The sequence below is a fragment of the Balearica regulorum genome, chromosome 1 (assembly GCF_011004875.1).
Source record: "Balearica regulorum gibbericeps isolate bBalReg1 chromosome 1, bBalReg1.pri, whole genome shotgun sequence".
Lineage (NCBI taxonomy): Eukaryota > Metazoa > Chordata > Aves > Gruiformes > Gruidae > Balearica > Balearica regulorum.
The window spans coordinates 49,232,319-49,249,188 of NC_046184.1; the positions used below are offsets into that span (position 1 = coordinate 49,232,319).

Here is a 16,870-nt window from a genome sequence, read left to right on the forward strand (position 1 = left end):
AATCAGATGCATCTGTCCATTCCATCCTAACTTGAGGTTTGGTCAGCACTATCTGTCTGTCTATCTATCTATCCACCCATCCAGCCAGCCATCCATCCATCCCCAGGCAGGTAGCAAAGCTCAGTGCCGTGTGAGCGTGATGTTATGATTCCTCATGGAGGCTTGTGGATAACCAGGGAAAACTGCAGTGCTCTTCTAGACCTGATTCAGGTCAGGTGGGGACAAGGTCTGGTTTCAGTGTTAATGACCGTGGAAATGTTGCCCAAGTAAAAGATCTGAAGATGCCAAGTGCACTTGTAAGACTGAACAGCTCCGCCAACAACTGAAAAAAAAGGAGGAAATACAACTCATTTATTGGTACTGAAAGACAGAATGATCTAATTTATAAGCTAAGAACAGATGAGATTGTTTTACCTCTTCCACTGACTTTTTATGGAAAGACATAGTCAAGCTGTAAAATAGGTTTTTGTTTAGGAGCACTCTCTCTGTTTTGAATTGAAAAGAGAGAATCCTGGGTTGTGCCCAGCTATAATTTTCCACAGAATAAAATGAAACACAGACCCCTTCCTTTTCGTTTTCTCCCAGGCATAAATGATGTGTGCTACTAAATTCTGTGGTGGCTGATGCTGGAGGCAGAGTGGGAAAATCCTTGTTCATTCATTCTCTAGCCATTTTCAACCACTTCTGCTCAGAAACGGAGAAGAAAATCGACCATAAATAAGTGTAAACCATTTGTGCAGCATTTCTAGTGATCATCGTATTACTATTTAGATAGCAAAACATCTTCAATGATGGTTAAGGCATATCACTTATCAGGAAATGCATAATAATGATTGAATGGTAGATCAATGTAGAGTGTTTTCGCTGTTTACGGGAGGTGCCCTACAGATGCCCATTCAAGCTCCACTGAATGATTTTTATTGTGTAGTAGTATTCCCTGTTTTTTGTATATGCAATTTCTCTAAAACTCAAGTTTTAAGTGCCACCACTCTGCAGAAGCTTCATCTACACTTTTTTCTGAGCCCTTGAAGTTTCCTGCAGATGATATTCCAAAATTCAGATTTGAGCCCAAACTTTGCCAAGGTTCATCCACAGCTGAGGTACACATTACAGCCCATCTCTCGTCTCTAGTGTTTCCACACAATTCTTTCACAGTAGTTGATGTGGTTTAGCCCCAGCGGGTAGCTAAGTGCCACGCGCCGCTCGCTCACTCCTCCCCCGGTGGGATGTGGAGGAGAACGGAAAAACAAGGGCAAAGCCTCGAGGGTTGGGATAAGGACAGTTTACTGGGACAGCAAGGGAGAGGGAAACGATCAACAACAGTGCTGATAACAGATAGTAACAATGGGTGATAACAGAGAACGATTTACCGATCCCACGACCGACTGACCGACCGGACGCTCGACCCGTCCCGCAGCCACGCCGACACGCCGAACCCGCCCCTGCCCAACTAGCCCCCTTTTATGGTGAGCATGACGTCACATGGTATGGAATAGCCCCCGGCCAGCTTGGCTCACCTGTCCTGGCTCCTTGGGAAATTAACTCTATCCTTGCCAGAACCAGGACAGTACTATTAGCAAAATGTGAATAAAGCATTCTGCAGTGAATCAAGTGATGTTATTTCAAGGACGTAAATGGAGGTATTTGTTGGAACAATTAAGTGGTCTTTGCACTCCTAAATGTGACTGGCACACATAGGAGTCGTTAGACTGTCCACACAGTGTGAGATTTCCAGCTCCTGCCACCTTCCCCAAGTTGTATTTTTTCAGAAATTCCCCTTTTGATAGCTAAGCAGGATCCTTTGGCTCAAAGAGCATGATTGAAATACTTCTTGACATAATAAGAGCTGAATAGTGTCTGCAGGCCTTGGCCCCCACCCTGGCAGGGCTCTGGAGGACATTGCTGCCTGCCTGGCAGAAGGAAAGACTGGCCTGTAGTCACACTGAGCAGGGACACCTTGCTGGTGTCTGACTGGCCTGGCTGGTCATGGACAGGCATTTTACTTTCATTTTCAGGTACTGTGGAGCAGGTATATTAACTCTATGCCTGAAGTAATCATATTTAAATTTTGTTTTACAGGTGACAGCCCACTGCTGGGCTACTTAACCCCAAATCCTACATTAACCAAGTTGTGTCTGTAATTAGGTCCAAACCTGTTCCTTAGCCTTCCTGAGTCCAGACTGCTGAATAAGGTACCTTTGGTCAGGTTTCAACACACACCCCTTAGTATTATGCTAAAGCAACGCAAACTACTAGAGCTTTCCTTTTCTGCTCTTACATAGTATGTGTGCCTAATTATATTGGTTTTGCGTGGCAAGGTTTTGGTAGTGGGGGGGGCTACAGGGGTGGCTTCTGTGAGAAGCTGCTAGTAGCTTCCCCTGTGTCTGACAGAGCCAATGCCAGCCGGCTCCAAGACGGACCCACCCCTGGCCAAGGCCGAGCCAATCAGCGCCTCTGTGATAACATATTTAAGAAGGGAAAAAAACAGGTTAGAGGGGTGAGAATATGTAAGAAATTCTGCAGACACCAAGGTCAGTGCAGAAGGAGGGGGAGGAGGTGCTCCAGGCGCCGGAGCAGAGATCCCCCTGCAGCCCATGGTGAAGACCATGGTGAAGCAGGCTGTCCCCCTGCAGCCCATGGAGGAAGGATGAGGGGGTGTAGAGATTCCACCTGCAGCCCGTGGAGGACCCCACACCAGAGCAGGTGGAGGCACCTGAAGGAGGCTGTGACCCTGTGGGAAGCCCACGCTGGAGCAAGCTCCTGGCAGGACCTGTGGACCCGTGGAGAGAGGAGTCCACGCCAGAGCAGGTTTGCTGACAGGACTTGTGACCCCGTGGGGGACCCACGCTGGAGCAGTTTGCTCCTGAAGGTCTGCACCCCGTGGAGGAGACTCACGTTGGAGAAGGCCGTGAAGGACTGTCTCCCGTGAGAGGGACCCCACGCTGGAGCAGGGGAACAATGAGTCCTCCCCCTGAGGATGAAGAAGCGGCAGAAACACCGCGTGAGGAACTGACCGTAACCCCCATTCCCTGTCCCCCTGTGCTGCTGAGGGGGGAGGAGGTTGAAACCAGGAGTGAAGTTGAGCCCGGGAAGATGGGAGGGGTGGTGGGAGGTGTTTTAAGATTTTATTTCTCATTCCTCCAGTCTGCTTTGCATGGTAATAAATTAGATTAATTTTTCTCTAAGTTCAGTCTGTTTTGCTCGTGACAACAGTTAGTGAGTGATCTCTCCCTATTCTCATCTCAACCCACAAGTGTTTTGTTGCACCTTCTCTCCCCTGTCTAGTGAAGGAGAGGAAGTGATAGAGCGGCTCTGGTGAGCGCCTGGCCTCCTGCCTGGGTCAACCCACCACACTAATGTTAGGTGAATTTTAGAAGAAACTGAAACTCAGCTGGAAATGTTTAGCCACTGGCTTCAAGGGCTTTGGTGACATGGAAATTTGATGTCACTTTTGACCCCATCTCAGTCCAGATGTGAGCTGGGAAGAGACCTGTTTATTCGGATCACCACCAACTGTTTTACCTTGTCATAGTTAGGTAAAATAAATCTGCTGGCATGTGTGTACATTCTTTATTACAAAGCTGGATTAGATCCAGCTCTTTTTTGTTCTTTGCACAAAGGACTTGGGATGTGTAGAAGCTTCCTGAAAGAAATTACATTTTCAAGTAACTAATTTTTTTTTTTTTCTGATTCAGCCTTTAGCTTTTTCTGTCAACTCTCACATTTCCACAAAGATAAGTGTGTAAATTTTTGAAACCTCAAATGCTCACCAAAAATCTTCACAACCTCATTCGTGTTTCATGAGGTTGATTTGGGTTTTTTTAAGAAGGTACACTTTCTGCCAAAGTTTAAGACTAGTGCAATATCCCCCCTTCAACAATGGAAAATATGAAACATCGTAAAATTTCTTAGCTTCAGGATCTTCTCTTGAAGTAGATCAACTTGATCCAGACCTCATTTCTTATCTTTGAAAATAACAAATGACTCAGATATAAAACTTTGATTGTCTCTTGTTTATTGTTCACTGGTTGGGATTATTCAGGTAGAAAGACAATTTCCATGGTAGCCCACCTTCTCAGTTGTTCATTACTTTGGCAGTCACATTCCACTTCATTTGATGTTTTCCTTATTTAATTTAGTACAGAGGCATTCTTTTATTTTTGTTTTTATTTTCAACTAAGTCCTTTCACTTATTTTTTTTTCTGTCTTAATTAAATAAATCTGTTTCTTCAATATATATGTATATGTGTCAACTGCAAACTACCTACTTGGTATCTGAAACAAAGATTATCCTCGTATAAGTTATTTTGTAATTTTTCCATGTCATAACAGATTAATGAAGACATAATTGAGGGAAGATGATTCAGTAATTCTGACTCTAAAAGCACTGAAAGTTTTCAAGCCTTTTCAGCATCAGCAGGAATTTTCTTTAGATGTCCGTGCTTGGTACTGGGACAACTTTTTCCAACTTAAGGCAACAGTGGCATTGAATAGTAGCTGCTTGCAGTGTACTGTTATCCTTATTTGCAAGAACTTTAGAAAGACAACACATTTTACAGCAGCTTCAGGAAATGGAGGCATGGCTACAATGGAAGAAAAGAAAGCCTTTCCTTGCAGTGAAATATATATATGTGAAATGCTTATATGTCAAATGCCATTTTGGCCAGGTAGTGCTAAGACTAAAATTCAGATCACTTTCATCTGCTCTCTGCTAATGACAGTTTTTATGGAGTCAGCTGCAAAACCAGCCATATTCTCCTTTGCAGGAACAGAGAGTCTTTCTGTCAGTATTACTCTTTCCAAGAGCAGACAATCTACAGTGCTGCACAGAGATGCACAGGGATGTGTAGAGAGGGCCTGGGAAGGAGTCACCTGAATGCCAGCAAAATGTGTCATTTACAGGTCTAGCAAGAAGGGTAAGGATTCATCCTTCTCCTTTGTACCGTATAACTGGCAGACATTCATCTACACTGTTTTTATGTGCTCTGTTCAGTGGAAGGAGAGTCATTTGTCTTACTGTGCACATCTTTCTCAAAATGGGGTGTATCTTCCTCTGTGTCTCTCACAGGAGAGATTAGGACTTGAGATTAGTTTTGACTGTGTGACCAACTCTGTAACAGCTGAAGCTGAATAATGTGGAAAAGGTATAAAAGAGGGAATGCCTGATACACCACATCAAATCTCAGCAGCTGTATGAAGTCAGCTAGAAGCACTGTTGCTAACAGCTCCTAGCCTCTTAAAGAAAGATTAGGTGAGAAAACTATGAAAATTAGCAGGGTATATAATTTCTGAAGGCCAATATTGTTGATTACTGCAGACAACAATTATTTTCTAACTTTGAAAGGAAGAAGTAAGATCTAATACATAAATAGAAAATACACGGGCAGAAAAGAACAGAGGCATTTGAGAAGCTGCAAATTAAACAGAAGAAATCACATAGATTTAATTTTTGCTTGCTTACAGACAAAATTCTCTTGCTAATATTCACCTGTCTCTGGTGCTAAACCTGAAAAGTACGGATCTCTCGCATCTTTCAGTGTTGTTATGAAGTCATGCTCATTTTCCTATGTAGATAAAAAGGGACATACTATAGCCATATTCCACACTGCTATTTGAGTTTAAAAGCTACTGCCACTTGAGATTTAGTCATGTTGAAGTTTAGCCAACACGAGTGAATCCAATCTAAAATATTTTGTGCATCTCCAAGCTCTAGTTTGAATCCATACATAACACAAAGATACTTTAGGGGCATTTTTCTAACTAAGCATCTTGATAAGTTACTTTATTACTGTTAAAGTTAGACAGTTTGCCCTGGGATTTCACTTAAAAACCAGGAAGTGCTAATTGACGCTCACAGGTGCACAAGTAGCCCTTTGAACACAATTATTTTTTGTTTCTGGGGAATCCTTTACTGAATTATCTTAAAATCTTCTCCTTAAAGTCTGCAGTGTTACTCTTTCTGCCCACATGCCTTTTTCTTCTGTTGTCCTCTTTCATATGACCTGTTTTTCTTAACTCTGTGTACTTCTTTACATCTACCTCATTTACCATCTGTTTTCCTTTTCACAAACAGGATAAACGGAGTGTTCTGCAGTGGTATCACATTTTCCCTAGTCTTCCTTTTGCTGCTGATGTACTTGAAGAAGCTCTTCTTGTTGTCCTTGATATCCCTTGCCAGTTTTAATTCCAAGTGGGCCTTAGCCTTCCTCATTGTATCCCTGCATAACCTGAACTATGTTCCTCTATTCCTCCCACATGGCCAGTCCCTTTTTCCACATTCTGTAAACTTCCCTCTTCTCTTTGAGTTTTTCGAGAACCTCTTTGCTCATACATGCAGTCTCCTGCCTCCTTTTCTTGATTTCTTTCTCCTAGGGATGCACCAATCTTGAGCTTGGAGGAAGGGGTGCTTGAATATTGACACAATTAACCTGACTATACATATTTTACAAATATTATATATGAACATTTCATAAGGTTTATGTAGTATCCCTTTTTACTAGTAATGCAAAGGAATGAAATAAGAGCAGAAAAGCAGACAGAATTTGTATTTCCCTTTAAAATGTTAACATAAAGATTCACCCTTAAAGCAGCAGTAGTGTTAATGTGGAACTAACAGGACCATTTCCATTCCAACAGTAACATTCCTCATTTTCATAGTAATTGAAAATGTCCTGCCTCACTATTAGTGTATTTTTTTAATATTTTTTTTTATTGTGTGATGAAAGGAAAACAGTCTTTCCTCTTTTGTTTGGTTTCTTTTGTTTTTTCGAGTGGGAAGACAAATAGCTGTGCGCTTTGGAAGAAATGACAGTATTTTCTTGGCTGAGCTTCTGCACAAAAGTGTCATGGTCTCTTGAATTATCTTCCTCTTCATAACAATGAAAACATCGCCAGTTTGTGCTGACAATGTCCATTCTGTCAGAGGCCTGTTTATTGTTTATTATGACATCACTTCTTGGGAAAAAAGGGATAGGCACCATGCCTATTATAAAATAAATACTTTTACCATCGTATTGCCCTTAGATAGCAACCAATGCTTTCCTTTAGATCACTGTTTCTTTTACAGCAACCTAATGATGGTTATTTATTGGCCTTTTTGGTAAAGAATTCAAATGGAAGGGAAAGTCCTTGATTTTCTGTCTCGTTCCTATTCTTTATTTCTGTATAGAGGATGTGTGTTTACATGCATGGTGTGCCATGGATTGGTTCATTTCTGAACACCGCAAAGGTTTCTGAATACTGGGAACACTCTCTGCTGCCTGAATCGATTGCACTGAATGGCTGCACTTGCCAACATTTTTGTACTGATTGCTTCTAGGGTGCTTTAACTGTGTCAGTATGCAGTCATGTCAGGGGATAAGTATTCCACCTTCAGGTCTATCCCCAAGCCTCAAAACCACAAAACAGTCCATGTAACTTCCATCCCAGTCTCAACATACTGGACTAAAGCCAACATTGCTCCAACTTGTCAGCAGATTCATGCAGACTTTTCCAGTCCATTACTTGCTGTTGAAACCAAAGCAAAAGCAAGATAATCTGAAGATTTAAATGGAAAAAAAGTGGTGAAGAAGAATTTGTGAAAATGTCAAACCTTGAGAGTACCCTGCTTTTTAAATTTCATATCATCAACTTAATGGACAGGAGTTATGTATGTAAGCTTTTCTATGGCAATAATTAGTATCTTTTGCTTAAAGGTGTGCTTATTTAAAGGTGTTCACCTCATACTTTTCTCCTCATCAAAAAGTACAGAGTTTTCTCATTATCTACTCAATTGCTTATTTTTCTTGTTTTCAGAAACCTCAATACATGTATATTTTTGTGTAGAAATGTGGCCTCCTGTAGGAGAGAAGAAACACTCATGTAGCAGTATCTGCTTCAGGAATGTGTTTGGCTTTCAAATTTCAGCATGTAGCTCGGTGCAGAAAGATAGATGTTAAAAAGCATACCAGATCCTTGATCAACATCCCATCAAAATCTGCCAAAAGCTTCCTTGAGGCTCTGATCTGCTTTCAGATCAACTCGCACTAATATTAAAAACTAAAAGCAATGGAAAGTCTGAAGATTACTTAGGAGCAAATCATGCTTTCTCCTCAAGGAGAGAACTCATTTAGGCAACTATTTTACAGCCCAATTGGCATTTTGAAAATACTGGTGTTTGATTGCCTACGTTTGCAGAAGTTTCTAGATTTCTATGTTCAGGACAGGTTATAGAGTGGTTTAGTTCATTAGGATGTCACAGATTAAAATGAATTTGATCATCTTGTTCCAGAGAATACTGCACATTTATTTTCATCTGATGACTGTCCACTGTTCTGTTTAACATGACTGACTGGCATTTCATCAGGAAAGGTTAAAGACTTCACTGGGGTTATTAGATACAGACTTGAGTTCCTTTGCCAAAAATGTGGAGAGTTACACAAACACTAATATGATTTATGGTCGCTGAAATTTAATTTATACAGATCTTTCATTTACTCTTACTCAACAGCACCACGCACGTTCAAGAAACTGTCATCACATGAATGTTCAAGAGTAAAGGTTTTCCAAAATGGCTGCTTAAACTTCCAACTCGTGATCAAAGAGCAAAGTTAGGTGGAAACTGTCATGATAACAGAGGAAAAAAAGTCTGGAAAGATATCTTCAGGTGAAAATCTTAGTGGTTTTCTCAAATCAGAAGTGTAAACCATACATTTCAGGTCAAAGTAATAGAACTGGTTTAGTAATTTCAAAGCATTGTGTTTTGATTTAAACTTTTAACTCTTTATATAAACTAAGTTATATTTTTTAAAATGTTATTTCTCATGAAAAATGAACTCTTCATTTTGAGAGATCAAGATATGCTACTCTGAACTTTTCTTAAATCTTTATTTTAAATTTAGAACTGACATAAATTGAACCTTTTCTGCAACAACCTTTTGGTTGTTTTATAAAGAATGCTTATTTTCTGTATACAAAATGTCTGACTCGCTACCTGTAGGAACATCAGACCAAATGCTGGAGTACCCAACATCTGTCAAAACCAGCCCATGCATTGTGAAGCTGAATGACAAGTGAATTTTAAGCACCTTCTGTTTAACACCTTAGTCTTTAAGGACACAGCAACAGGAGAGTTAGGGTGGGGAGTCTGTTACACAAGCATACCTGGAACAAAGCTCTTTTTTTTTTTCCCCCCACTTCCCCCTCCCCTTCATCACTGTAATATGAATGATGACACTTTAAATGTCTTGTCATTCTTGACCGGAAGGCTCTCTGGCTATACCTGTGTTATCTTCCCAGAGTAGTCCTGAGGCTGGGATGATGAACAGCCATTAGTGATGGATGACTTGACTATTAATGATTGTCCCTGTTGACATTAAAGAGGATAGCTGAAGGTGAATTTAGCATTGATCAGCTTTTACTTATAGAGTTGGAGCTGAGGAAATATGTAGTTTATAATTGGCATTGGAGGGAGACATTAATTGCATTTCACACAGATTCCTGGTCTAGAGAGATTCCAGCATTTTTTTATTTGGTTCCACCTCATGTAAATACAAGTGATCTGAAGTCTCAGACTTGGCTTATCGTAAGTCAAAATGGTGAGATGCATAAGCCTGCACAGACCTTGGTTTGTAATATGAATGCCCACTGAACACTAACCGCAGCCATGTGAGAAAATCCTGTAGAAATTTGTCTTCTCCGGTAATGATGAATCATGTTAAGTTAGTTGTCTTGGTTATAAAAGACTTTTACTGTGGCACTAAATGAATATACTCTTTTTGGCACCAGATTTCCAAATGCAGACACATGATGTTGACACTGATAAAGTCTTATTTTAATAACCATGAAAAGAATTGTTGATAGATACTAAATATATCACATGCTAGTGAAAGCAAAACTAACAGGACATTCCTAATTTTCTAATGTTGAACTTTAAGCCAAGAAATTAGCTATCTCTCTGAAACAGTTTATTGTATACAACAGAAGTAATGCATCTCCCATTCTAACTGGAGTCTCAAAAATTTGAGAGCATTGCTGTATTTATAGAACTAATTGACAGGAGATTAATTACTTCCGTTAACAACATGACTGACAAACATAGTAGAGTGCCTGACAAAAATCATTCTCCTTTTTCCTTTTCAATCTAAAACTTACTATTTTCTCTTGAGTAGAGCTGGATTCAACATATTTGACTGAATATTAAATAAGTGACAGAAATTAAGCTGCATATACCCTTTAGGCCTTATATTTATTCAAAGTAAATAATAAAAAGTATATATCCTTTACAGTGAAGGCATTCTTCTGTCAATTCTAGGCTTCTCATAAAAGAAAAAGAAAAAAAAAAATATCCAGAAACTGGCATCTAAAAACATTGGGGTAAGCTATATTCTGAATATATGATATTCACCAACTTTGGTGTATGGATGTCTGAAATATATAAAATACTTTTTAAGCATATCTGTAGAGAAACTACTGATACACCCAATTTGTAGGTGATAATTCCTTGAACTTTTCAAAGTAGCTTTTCCTTTCAGAAGGCAAAAGTAACTTATTTAGCAGTGCTTATTTTATATGATGAAGAGTACCTTCAACAGGATGATTATTTACACTGATGCACATTGATTTACAGATGAACTCAAAACGTTCTGCAGTCAGTCACTATCTGAAAATTAGCATCTGATCATCCAAAAAACCCCACATAACATGCCTGCAGTGCATCTCTAGACTCTGCTCAGGACATTAGATAGCACAAAACTAGTGGAAGTGCTCACTGTGAATACAATTTAGAACTGCAGTCCTTTCTGACTGCTATTGGCTATTAGTGATCTCACTGCAATTTTTGCAGGAGTTGCAATATTGATGCTTGCGTTTGAGCCAGACTTTACAGTGTCACCTCCATTTCACTCATCTCATTTTCAAGTATGGGTTGAATGCCTGTGTTATTCTTTATGGTTTGTTTGTTTGTTTGTTTGTTTTTTCCCCTTAACCATGTTGGAGATAATCTAAGTAGTCAAAGAGATACCTCTTTATATTCCAGAGGTACACACTTTTTGGTAAAGGATGAGGCTGTCTCCTCAGTACTTGTTTAATGCATATTAGAGCCCTGCAGGTTCCTCCTTGGAACTCTAAATACACTAATCTAAAAGAGTCAAATCTGGTTTTGTGTTGCCTTTAATCTGTTTTGCTGTAGTACCTTCCAGAATGGACAAGGAAAATAAATTGAGGAAGCTGCAGCAGACTTTGAGTGGAGTACAAGAGCCTCCAACTTAGAATAAGAACTGGAGTATCCCTGGGTGGTCTTTCAGCTCCTTGAGGTGCATTTCAGTCATGCCTCAAAACAGCTGCAAGGCTAGACACATTGATGCAAAACTGGGAAGCCTTAAGCATGGCTATAAAATGTTTACAGACTTTCCAAATCCCATTATCATCCAAAATGTCCATAATACAGGCAATGTTAGCTCTGCCTTCCACATACTCAGCATAGCTGTAGCCCAGGAGAGACAGCAGGCGTTCATATTGTATTCTTGGTACTGTATTCTTGGTACTGCATTCTTGGTACTGCATTCTTTGATACTGTATTCTTGTATTAGTTATATCACTCTGGCTATTTTCCATAGACCCTGCTCTGCAGAAATCCTCTCCATTGATCACAGACAGCTTAGAGCAGTTTTGCCTCCTTATTCTCCTTTTAACTGTTGTCAGAATAGATATTAGCATTTTACCCCAGACTTACTACAGCTCGGTCCTGATATTTCTAACGAAGTGGCACATCTCTAATAGCGAAATAATGCTCCCTAACCCTGAAACCTAATGGTAGATCATAGCTCAAGTTTAGCTGGTTAGACTTCTTTCTTCCAACAAACAGGCTGGCTTCATTCATACCCTTTACTGACCCCCACATTGTCGCTCTGATAATGCCCCTAAACTGTTTGGGATTAAACTATTTGGCTCAGGCCAAGTCTGTTCTAGTGAACACGGAAATAATTAAATGATACAAATGATCCTGGGGCAGTGCTTGAGCCTGGTGCAACTTAATTTCTTTCTGAAGATATAGTCAGTAATTGCACAAGCATCAAACTCAGTTTACTAGTAAAAAAATAAATCAGAACAATTGAATCCCTCCCACACACACTCATGATACCTTAGTGATAAAAAAAAAAAAAAAAAGATTAGCTACTGCAGTCATGTTTGCTTTCTGAGCATCATTGTTTTAGAATTTATAAGGAATTGCAGTGTTACTATTACTGATACATTAAACAAAGCAAAAACACAAAGGAACAAAGAATTACTCATGCTCATGGTACACAGATATCTAACTGTGCAGAAAATGCACATTAAATGATTCCAGTTAACACGTTAATATGAGACAGATAGCAAAGACCCTCAATTATTTACTCATTTCATAATCCACATACCTATTAACATGGTTAAAAATGGTTGATTTAAAAGACAGCTCTTATTGAAGATTACTTTCTAAAACTGTTGTCATGTCTGTTTTCAGCATAATAACCTTGATCCATTTTAGAAAGAAAATGTTCTAAGTATATTGGCAAACATTTTTTTTCCTTTCCAGTTACTTTACTTGTAAAATTAATGGGAAATCCATATTTTAAATTTGAGAAACCCCAATTTGTGAGCAGGATTGTCCCTCCAGAAAGAATAGCATATAGGTCCCTGATGAAAAAGATCCATACTAGTGGGGCTTCTAATGTAACAGTTTGGTGGTGCCCAATGTATCAACCACTCATGACACTCCATTAGTGCACTATCAGTAGTAATCTTTGCAAATATATACTGTTTTGAATTGCTCATCACTTGATAATTAATGGATAGGAATGTCAAGCTGCTTGTTTTGACTAACACTACTGTTAGTCATAATTTGGTACTCCAGGAGAACTTGTAGTGATAAAGTCACCTACTGTTGTCTACCCATCCTGTGCTCCATCCTGAAGCATGGCAAACATTTTGGTTCTGATCTAATAGCTATAAACACACAGGTACTCATATTTAGCTTAGCTATGATAATCCAGGCTTATATTACTAGTAGAAGGACAATGAATTTCCAAGACATCCATTCAGCCTTAGTGCAATGAGAGCATGCATGAGACCTTTCAGGACTCCCTTCACTAAAATAGTTTTAATGGAAAATTCATAAAAATATATTAAACTTTCCAGTGCAGAGAATTAGTGATCTTTATGACTGCATAATTTCTACTTTAGGTCAGAGTAAAATTGCCTTGTAATTTACTTTCAGCTCATGAGAAAAATAAATGTACTTGCATGTTGTTCTCCTGCCCATCTGAATACTATGGCTCCCAAGATCTTCCTGAAGTCAACACAATTTTCCCTGTTGAACATACTTGCTATATAACATTATGGACCCTGAATTAAAACCACTGCTGAAAGTTTACTTGAAGTCTCTAGTTGTGTGTTTCTGCATATATGTGTATGTATGATACAAGTATCTCCATAAACGAGGTAGGTTTTCTTCTATCTTTCTCGATATTGTAAAGTAAAGGACATGGTTAGATAGAGGTAAGCATTTCCAAACAAAGAAGCAAATCCCACATAATCTTTCCAAGAGTTTATGATGTATATTGCCCCTTCCATTCATATCTCATTAAAAAAAATCACAAAGACAGCACAAGTTTTGGGAAATCAACTGGAGACATTGGCCTTATTCCTTGTTATGATAGATAAGGTAGATAAACTTAGCCATTTCCCTTTGTCATTCTGTAATTTTGTTTCATCTCCTGTCTTGTCTGCGTAGATTGTCCTGTCAGTCAAATGGAATTCCCCAGCTACCAGTCTTTTTCTAGGTAGGATAATGCAAGACATATTGCACTCCATTCCAGCATATTAAGAATGTTTATAGCTCCTGAACTAGCTTGGTGTCTGCATTTTCCATTGCTCTTCATAATGCATACATAACTTGATTTTGTCTCCTGCAGTTCTGAGCATAGGTTGGCACAGAAGCCAACCTTCTTGGGTGAAGCACTCCTGCAAAATGAATAATCTGAGAGGAAACAAAGATCCTCCAAATGCAGTACATTCAATTATTTCAGTATTATGTGGTATTATCTAGCAGATGCAGTATGATCTTCACCCATCCTGGAAACAGATTTTATCTCATTTTTTCCCGACATTATTTATTTGAAAGAGATTTTTATGGTGCTCATTATTAAAGTACTAAACACTTCTAACTTCTATTAGAGATATGATTCTCTCTAGATCATGTTTTCAGTTCAACTAGAGGATACGTCACTCATATTTTAGTGAATTACAGGTTACACAACTTTTCTGAACTATAGATCTCTTTCAATGCTCTTGGTGAGTACAGTATTCTCTACACAGACAATAAAGTGCTGAAAGAGGAAGACATCTTGAGAATAATTTGTTGAGGTTAAATATATTTGATCAAGTTTCTCATACTTCCAGAAGCACATTATTGCTTCTCATATGACTTTAGTCAAGCCAAGTATTTATTCTTAACTTCATAGAAATTAAATTAATAGGGCAAAAGTGTGTTTAGATAAATATTTCAATAAAATACTAAGATTGGTTCACAGGTTTTCTGATTTATCCTAATAATTAAACCATATAATTAAGTATGATAACTCATATAGCAAATTTTGCCTTATCAGTGTGGAGGAAGTTTATCACAAGCACAAATATCTGTATTTGTGGGCCTGAATTGGTTTCCAGACTTATGAATGATGTCTGAATTAGCATGTCAAAGAAGCAAAAGTGTAAAAGTAAAAGCAAAGTAATTACTTTCAATATTGCACAACATTTTCTTACAGCAGATTAACATTAGTATGGATCTGGGAAGTAGATATTGGCTTTAGTAACATGCTGATACAGCTGCAGAAATCATATATTCATATTCAGAGCAGTATCATGTGTGTGTTTAACTTCTAAAACAGTGAGGTTTTAATATGACTTATTTTTAAACATATGCCAAAGCTATCTAGCAAATCAAGATGAATTTGAGTAAAAGTCAAAGACTGGACATATGTTAACTGCTTTACAGAATTGAACCTCCTGATTTCCCAGCCAAAAAAAATATTCTAAGTCCTGACTGCCACAAGAAAATGAACCACATTCATTGTTACACTGAAGAATATCCATACTTACTCGTTTCATAATTAATTTGGACAATTAGGTGGTTAGGCCAGTATAAATGTGGCTTTAATTAATGTGACAACATAAACTGAAGTAAAAGGGTACATTAATAATCCATGGATTAGCAAGCTAATTAAAATTTTTAACCTCACCAATGAAGTTTCCTGACAACTGCAGGAAAAGACATGCCTTGCAATGAAAGTACAGTAGTGTCCTAGACCACAGCCAAGTGCCCTAATCACTGGACTACAGAGTCAGGCACCAGCTTGCTCATTTTTTTCCCAAAATAATGGGACTATCTCCTCTTTTTATCCTGTGCCTGGGTGGCTAGTGCACCCTTCCCAAATGGATGAGTTCTAGATTTAAATTTCTACATTTAGTGAAGTGGATGGAAATCAGATTTAATATTTCCTAATTGATTTATCTACCCAGATATGATACTAAAGGTATATAATGCTACCCAACTCCTCCTTGAAGACAGGCCTTTGAATGAAAGAGACTGGGATTGTCCATTTCTGTGCAGAAATTAGGTGGGTGAGGTGTGTCTTAGAACACCTACTAAATCAGAGTCTGCTGCCATTTTATGTGATGCTTTGTTGCAATTTGAATATAGTTGGTCAGCAATAGAGTTTAGATGGGAAATGGGTTATGAAAACTTTCAAAATCTGTATAGATTTGGACTTCTGTATTTGTGTACCTAGAGAATATCATGGTCCAAAGTGCTGGCACGAGCAGAACCTATCTCTGTCAAGCATTTGGTAGCTATGATGAAGGGCTTTTCAAGATTGCAGTGGTTTCGTTCATTGGCTAAAATATTTTTAGTGCTTACTGATGATTCTTTAAATCTACATTTTTTTTCTGTTGCAATGAATTGGACATAAAGTTTCCCAGCTTCAAAGACCTGCTGTGAGACTGAGTGCATTAGCAAGACTTTTGAGATTTATGGAAGAAGAAACTGTATGAAATAATATTGCTATGGAGCTTGACAGAAAATATTTGCTTCCTTCTATTAAGTAAAAACAACAAAACAGGTTTATTCTTTAGAGATATCCAAAAGTTTTAAGAAAAATAACTTTTTCTATTGGCCAAAAATTGATACAATTTTGGTTTGTAAAGAAAAATCAGAGTATTCCACAAATAGGAAAGACATTTTTTAAAAAATTGTCTTTTAACTTTTTGTCCTGTTGTGGTTTAAGCCCAGCTGGCAGCTGAGCACCACACAGCCACTCGCTGACCTCCCCCACAGTGGGATGGGGGAGAGAATCAGAAGAGTAAAAGTGAGAAAACTCGTGGATTGAGATAAAGACATTTTAATAGGGAAAGCAAAAGCCACACACACAAGCAAAGCAAGACAAGGAATTCATTCACCGCTCCCCACAGGCAGGCAGGTGTTCAGCCATCCCCAGGAAAGCAGGGCTCTGTCACATGTAACGGTTACTTGGGAAGACAAACGCCATCACTCCGAACACTGCCGCCCCCCCCCTCTTCCCCCAGGCCTCTTATAAACTGAGCATGACGTCATATGGTATGGAATATCCCTTTGGTCAGTTTGGGTCACCTGCCCTGTCTGTGTCCCCTCCCAAATTCTTGTGCACCCCCAGCCATCCCGCTGGCAGGACAGTGTGAGAAACAGCAAAGGCCTTGGCTCTGTGTAAGCACTGCTCAGCAATAGGTCCATAGAACAAAAACATCTCTATATTATCAACACTGCTTCCAGCACAAATCCAAAACATAGCCCCATACTAGCTACTATGAAGAAAATTAACTC

General features: G+C 38.9%; 1 long non-coding RNA gene across 1 annotated transcript in view; it reads left to right on the forward strand.

The window, feature by feature from the left end:
* Positions 1–2,340: 2,340 nt before the first annotated feature.
* LOC142601021 (uncharacterized) overlaps positions 2,341–16,870 on the forward strand; it is a 118,701-nt gene continuing 104,171 nt past the window's right edge. The window contains exon 1 of the long non-coding RNA XR_012834572.1: positions 2,341–2,488. This is a non-coding gene — a long non-coding RNA (uncharacterized LOC142601021). The remainder of the gene's footprint in view (positions 2,489–16,870) is intronic.